Raw genomic sequence first — 7771 nt, forward strand, 5'->3', positions numbered from 1 at the left:
AGAAAAGAAATTATTTTTGTACCCAAGCCACTTTTCTGCCACCATATTTAGAGCTGCAGGAAGAGCAAACACTGTTCTCTCTCTTGACACGCTCTTGACGCAAGATTCTGGTTCCTCCCCTGGGTGGTTGTACACGTACCTGAGCTCCCACTTGCCTCTTCAGAAGAAGGGTCCAGCACAAAAGCGTGGTGTAACCTTCCTCTGCCCTCTGCTCACTCCCATATGGACCACAAAGTTAGTAAAGACACAAACTTAGGCCTTTAAAAAACCCAATAACCTTCTATTTCTACATTTTTCTTTAACTATTTCCCTCCAGTAACACTAGTAGGTAGCAGATAAATACCTCAACTTTTGAGAAAGAGGCTTTTTTTCTTTCGAAATTTTTAATTTATGGTTGATTCAGCTGGATTTCTTCCTCCCAGAGATTTTGAGCACACGCGATCAAAATGCAGGAAAATACATACAATTTTCAGCGAAACAATAATTACAGCTCAAGTGAACTTCTTGCACTCTGCGATGACTTCTTCTCTTGTAACAAGAGAAGAACCTTCCAAAACAATGTCCATAATGTTAAATTAAATGTTAACAAGCGTTTGAAACTGCATAATTTATGCTCATCTAAGAAGTGCTTTGCCTAGACCGAAGCTGGTGGGGTTGTTTTACTTCTCAAACTGTTACACTCCTACATGAGTCGCTTGTGATTCAACACCACACGTGTGTTGAACTGCTCTAAAAAGGTGCCTGTTCATTTCCACAGGCTGCTTAATATTCTGCCAAATAAATTTCTTTTTTAATTTTTTAACGTCGAGATGGTTTTTGTAGCTCATTTTCTTGGTTCTCCACTGTCGGCGAAGTGATCCGTCATTGCTCACAGGAATGATGGAGGAAGGAAGCTCAATTTTTAAGTCGGGATTACAGCGTGTAAGCACAGCCATAGGACAATAAGGCTGGAGAATAAATGTAAAACTTGGAAGAACGGCCAACAATAGGAGCACACACACACACAAATGCCCTATCGTTTGGTTTTGTCTCCGTTTTCTCTTTGCGAAGGACTCCCTCAAATGTTGGTGACACCACATATTCCCCTCGGACGTAGCAGGGGGCCACGGCTTTGCGCAGCAGCAGAACCATCAACTTTTCAAGCATCTGTTAAAGCAGCTAGACCTCCTGGTCCGGAAACGTGTGAGTGACCAACAGTGCTTATTGTTGGTGCTAATGAGGGCAATTAGAGGCTCTAAGCTTTTCTATCATGAGGTAAGTCACTCAAAGAACACAGGGGGAAGGTGCTTTGAGGGAGAAAAAACATCTCAAAAATGGAAATGGGAGTGTCTACCAAGGAGGCTACACATTAAAATAGGGGTGGCCTATGAAAATCTGCCTTGACTTTCCAACTCAGAGGAAGCTGCTGCTGCTTCTTCTTCTTTTCTTCTTCTTCTTTCTTCTTCTTCTCCTTCTTTTTCTCCTTTTCTTCTACTTCTTCATCATTATCATCATCATCATTTGCAAAATCATCATCTCATCATTTGCAAATGTTTGCAAATGAAGCAGATTAAACGCAAGCTGTCATTGACAAACATGAAGTTCCGTCACTTGCATCTGTAGCACGAATCCGCTATGGCCAACACTCCTCTGTTTTGTTTCACTGCTCTGCAAGAGTTTGGGCTGCAAACGCAAAAGTTCAACAGATCAGAGCCAAATGGTGCAACGAAGAGCTGAGCGAATGGCCAAAACAAGATAGATCCAACCCAAACCAGTAACATTTCCGCACCCATAAAATGCAAATTCGGGACGGCATACAGCGAGTTTGGGTAGCAATGACTCTGAGATCATCTGCTTGGATTTCGAAAACCATACATCACCGTGTGGCTGTAAGAAAACAGCGTTAGGAAATGGAAACTGCTTGGCTAAATGCAATGCGAGGTTGAACTGAGTCACCGTCTCAGCTCAGTCTCACAAGGGGGTCAGTACGTGTCCTCAACACATCGGTCCCAGAGCCAGCTCAGTTAGATGTGAAATGAGTTATTTAATCCAGCAGCCTTGCATTAAAGTGCTAGAATGCAATACCACACGCACTGGAAATAAAAAAACAAACAATGTCTGTCATTTGATGGAGAAATCCAATCTACAGTAACTATTCATGTCTGCAGAACACATATGACAAAACCAAGGGAAATAAAAAACCCCTATAAATAGCCTTACTGGAAAACAGCTGGTAGATCCCACACAATAACCAAGTATTTACACCAATCCATACCTTTCTCCATCACCAAGAAGAATGCAACTGCAAGCGTGAAATTCAGTTTAGATCTATGAAAAGTACAAAGGGAGAATGAGAAGAAATTGAAATGACAGAGCAGCCAGAACTCATGCTTCCCATAACGTTAATGCTGAAAGCTGAGGGTAAAGGAAACCCCTGAATTCTGGTGTTCACCATCACTCAAGTGCTTGGTCTTTTTTCCATGGCCATATTCTACGTGCATTAGTATTTACTGCTCCGTCACAAGGGAAGGTGGAATACCTGAAGGGAACCTACAGGAAGACTGGGGAGGGACATTTTACAAGAGTGTCCACTGATAGGGCAAGGGGAAATGGGTTTAAGTTGAAGGAGAATAGATTTAGACTGGATCTTAGGAAGAAGTTCTTCAGTATGAGGGCAGCAAGACTTTGGAATAAATTGCCCAGACACGCTGTGGCTGCCCCCTCCCTGGAGGTGTTCAAGGCCGGGTTGGACGGAGCCTTGAGTAGCCTGATCTAGTTGAGAGGTGTCCCTGCCCATGACAGGGAGGTTGGACTAGATGATCTCTAAGGTCCCTTCCAGCCTAGGCCATTCTGTGATTCTATGAAATTGAAAACCACCTTGTTCTGTTTCTCAGAGTGATGCAGGCAGCCCCAACCTAGCCTTGTGGCAGCACGGTGCCGACTAGGCAGGAACCTTGGCCAGCTTCACCAACCACCTTCCTGGGAGACCCTCTCTGTTGATGCGGAAGTCACGGACATCGCTGACGATCAATATGATCAAGCAAATGCTACTTCATTAGCTTACAACTGCGGTTAATATACACTTCATAGCTTCCTTAATTCCTACATTCTCTACGCTATAAGCAAGCAGCACACATATTTATACTTCTTAGCAAGAAGCACTATTTGTGGGTTACAAACAAGAGACCAGACTATGCAGCCAGGATTGTTATTCACTCATGTGCTCCTTCAGTCACTCTCTCATCACACAGGGAAAACAGACTTTCCCAGGTCTGTTTGGATCACACTCTCCCATTCACTCCCAGGCACATCTTGTGTACGAGAAGCCTCTTATCTGTCCATTCTCACGGACAAACTCCCAACATGAGCTGTACTCAGCTGGTCAGCGTCTCTTTTCATAATTAGCAAGCACGAGTTATGTACTTGTTTAGAAAAGAGCTCAAGGACGAAAGTCTTAATTCTGCAACGCAGCGTTGCCAGCACAGCTAACTGTAAAGTGTATCCACACCTCTCCAGCTGGGGGCTGTCCCCAAGCCCTAGTCCATGTGTGCACCTTAAGCTTCTTGCGCTGGATATCAATGCATTGAGCAAAGAGCCAGTCTTCTATCAGCACAGCACCTCAAAGGGCCCATTAACAGCAAGGAACCCACCAGAAAGGCATCCTGCGTCTACTTGCAAAAAAATCAAATCAAAACAAACCCTGTTTTTATTGCAAGAGAAGACAAAGAACACAAGAGACTTGTGATGAGAAGAAGCTGGACAAGGCATCACGTGTTTTTTCACTGATGACTGAAAGGCAGAGGCACTGGAAAGGGCGACCTGTTTCCTGGAGGTGTGAACTTCTGGCATTAACAGTAACAACTCTGTGAAACCCAACGAATGCACACAGAGCATATGAGGTCCAGGAAAAACAATTTCTGCTTAGCTCCCTCTATCTTCAACTTGGAGATAAAATACTTTGGTATTGGTTAGGTTCTAGGAAAAGATCTTTCAGAACACTGGGTCTAACCATCAACTCAATAGTACCAGGTCCACCATTAACCCATATCCCTCAGCACCACATCTACACGGCTTTTCAATACCTCTAAGGACAGGGAATCCACCACTACCCTGGGCAGCCTGTGTCACGACTTGACACCACTTTTGTTCAAAATGGCATCAAAAAATATTCCAAAGTCCAATACAGGAGGGTAACTGCCAGTTACACTGTGTACTACCTAACTCTGGTCTACATACATTTAAATATCAAACCAGCTGTAACCTTTCTAAGATTTTTTTCTTCTAGCTTTGCCTGATTGTGCCAAATACATATCCAAGAAATGACCAGTTTATCCAAAGAACCTTTACTAAAAATAGGTAATTGTGACCATCCATCACGGGACAAATGGCATCAACAACACCAACTGAGATTCTGGCAAAGAATGATCCCTCAAAAGGTCACAAGAATCAATGGAAAAGATGTCTAATATGAAGAGAGAAGGTGGACACCTCAATTAGTCAAGGAAGTGGGATATTTTATATTAAAAAACTGTGTGCTAAATGTGTGTGCATGTATACACGTACGTATGTACACTCACGTAAAACTCTTCTTCATAATTCAACATAAACCTATATATTCACACTGCAAATTTTTAACATTCTTCTATGTAAACTCACGTATCACAGACATCTATTGTAAAGAAAAAACACCTATTTTGCACCAAAACTGAATTCAAAACCTTTTTTGCACTCCGGATTTGTGATATCATCAGAGACATTTCAATAATCATAAATGTCAATTACGGAAACTGGCTTGAGAACTGACCTTTGCATTGAGCTTCCCACTGAAAATAAATTTGATTAAAAAGTAAACAACCATTGCCCAACCAATCTTTTGTGGTTTTGCATGGGACTGATGGGAATTGATGTGTGCACCTGTAAAAACTGCCCTCTCGCTCCCAAGCCAAGACTCAGAGAAATGGTGGCTTCTCCTTTTTATGCCCTCACTGTAAGTTAACTTAGAGAATCTATTTTCTCACCCTCTTTGGAAACTTGATTCCTCTGACCTTCTTCTTTCAGGAAAATCTGCGTTGCAAAGCCCTGTGGTGCTTCTCTCGGGTCTGAGTGAAGGGGCAGCATTTGGTCAATCCCTGAACCCTAACACCTATCATAGAATTAGAAAACAATTTGGGTTGGAAGGGACCTCAAACATCATCTAGTTCCAACCCCCCTGCCATGGCAGGGACATCTCTCACCAGATCAGGTTGCTCAGTGCTCCATCCAGCCTGGCCTTGAACACTTCCAGGGATGGAGCAACCCCAACATCCCCGGGCAACCTGTGCCAGTGCCTCATCACTCTTAGGGTAAAGAACTTCTTCTTTATATTTAGTCTAAACCTATTTGTCTTAAACAGGGAAAACTTGGCCACTGTGGATCCTGCTAAGACCCTGGACAAGGTCTACCGTGGAAGACGCGGAGGGCTCACCTTTGCTAGCAGCTTGCTTTCGGCATTCTCCTGTAGCAGAAATATCAATTTGAAGGAAGCCTGAGCAGGAACTTTTGTGGGTGGAGGCACCAGGAGAGCTGGCAGAAGCTAAAGGAGCTGGACCAGGTCATCCCCATCCCCTCATATCCACATGCAGCTGCTCAAGGCACTGAGGTAGAGAAAATAAAAGACTCACTGAGAACATTAAGGGATGCTGGTGGGAAGCTGAAGAGTAGAACTGGAACAGGAGAGCATCCTCATCAGGCAGGGAGACAACAGACGAGTGCTGCCCAAAGAAATCCCACCGAAACAGGGCAGACCAAAGATACACAAGATCACAGCCACCACCAACTCCCAAAGGGAAACGAGGACACATCCAAACCCCAGCCCATGTTCACCAACCGCAGAAGAATGCAGGAGGTGAGATACGGACTTCTCAGCAGGCACCTCTTGTCCTCCACGTGACCTCAATGCCAGACCCACTACTTGGACACACGTGCCTCGACCCTTGTGAGGATGATAAAGTGATACAACTTTGTTAAAATCAAACAACCTTCTTTTTCTGTATTGTCTCGTACCGAACTTTTCTGCATCAGCTTTATTGCAAACGATGTTCTGAGAAATTCATATTGCATTGGGATGCTCTGAGCCAATGCCACCAGAGGAAAAAGAAAAAAAAACACACTTTGGGAAAAAGAACAGCGAGTGCAGGAGTGCTCACTGCTTAGAGAGCGTAACTGAATCAGCTTCTAGATTCTCCGAAGCATGTTTTTACAACACCTTGAGGTGGGTTGTGATCCGTTCTAGCTGTGTTGTACACGAGTTACATCCTAGAAGCTATTAGGCTGAAAAACTGGTGATTATCTCGGTCTGAAAGCGAATCTGAGGATCTGATGTTCAATTCCCAGTCTCAGCTTGCGGATCTGTAAAACACACACACAGGTACTGTACCCGTACTGAAGGAGCAATCTGAAAGCACAGCTCTTGCCTGAGGAGCCTTGCAGGGCCAAATTATAACGCTTGGTGAGCACAGGACTTTGCTAAGGACATGTGAAAACAAACACATTATCAGAAATGTTCCAATTTACAAGCCTCCAGTTAAAAGTCCACGTGAAAGCCTCTTCCTATCCTTTAGGAAGTAAATGGAACAGAAAAGAGGAAAACTCACCTGCATCCCAGGGCAATCTTCCGCACAGCAGCCAGAGCGGTCTCTAAAGCAATTTTCAATTAAATGAACGACGTACAGAATTAAAGTTGTAATACATTATTGATCGTCTATGGAAAGAATATCTGAACGGCTGTGGCTAAGAACCCTTCCCAGCTTGTTCCTCTTGAATGGAGATTACACTCATAACAAAACAAACAGGGAACTGTAGGACAATATGTACCAGTAAATTCTGAAACACTCTGGTAGCTCATGTTTTCTCACATTGCAAGAAAAAGTGTGTTTGTCTGATCCAAAGCGACACAATGGTTTAAGGCAACATTATGAGAATATGTAACTGGCCATTTGAGCCACTTTTTTTATGAGAAGGGCAATCTTTCTCTCTTTGTAGGAACATTCTTCTTCGACCGCTGTGTAAGTCATGCTCCTGCCTGCTACGTGCATCATGTAGCAGCTACTTGAGGTAGAAAACACTACCTAAACCTCATGTTTTCTGAAGTGTTTGGCAATGGGCAATTTACTTAAAGACAAATAAGCTATCAATATAAATATCGGCAGCACGTGAAAAAAGACGCTTTTAGTGCTGATGTGTGTTTTATCTCAGTACAACATACATGCAGGAATAAGCAAAATATGAAAGATGGAAGTTTTACCACAGGCTCCCTCAAAACCGCTCAGAAAAAACTAAAGGTAAGTGTACGTGTAGCCCTCTACAGAGCGCAAAAGTTCCTGAATTTCTGTAATGAGGACCAAAACCGCCAAGGAAAATATTCATTTTTTTAGACAAGTTTTTTAAATAATATTTTATTTTTTTTTTTGAGTCAGTGGTATATTTAAAAACAATCTACTGTAAGAATAAAAAGATCGTAGATAGTAAAAAAAAATGAAAGAATGATGACAATAAAAAATGCTAGAGTATAAAGTTAGTTTCCTTCCTCCCTCCCAACACCCCATGCCATCATTGTCCAATACTTCTCAGAACCTAGTATCTGGAAAAAAAAAAGGCTTTTTTTTTTTTTTTACACTTTCAGCAATCAGGAAATTAAAAATACGCAATGCGTTCTTTGCAGGTACATTAATTCATTATTACATGGAAAGCAGGCACCATAAAAATTAAAAAGATTCTAAAAACCATCATATATACAAACGCTGTACAGAATGAT

Source organism: Apaloderma vittatum, unplaced genomic scaffold (assembly GCF_000703405.1).
Source record: "Apaloderma vittatum isolate BGI_N311 unplaced genomic scaffold, ASM70340v1 scaffold1592, whole genome shotgun sequence".
Lineage (NCBI taxonomy): Eukaryota > Metazoa > Chordata > Aves > Trogoniformes > Trogonidae > Apaloderma > Apaloderma vittatum.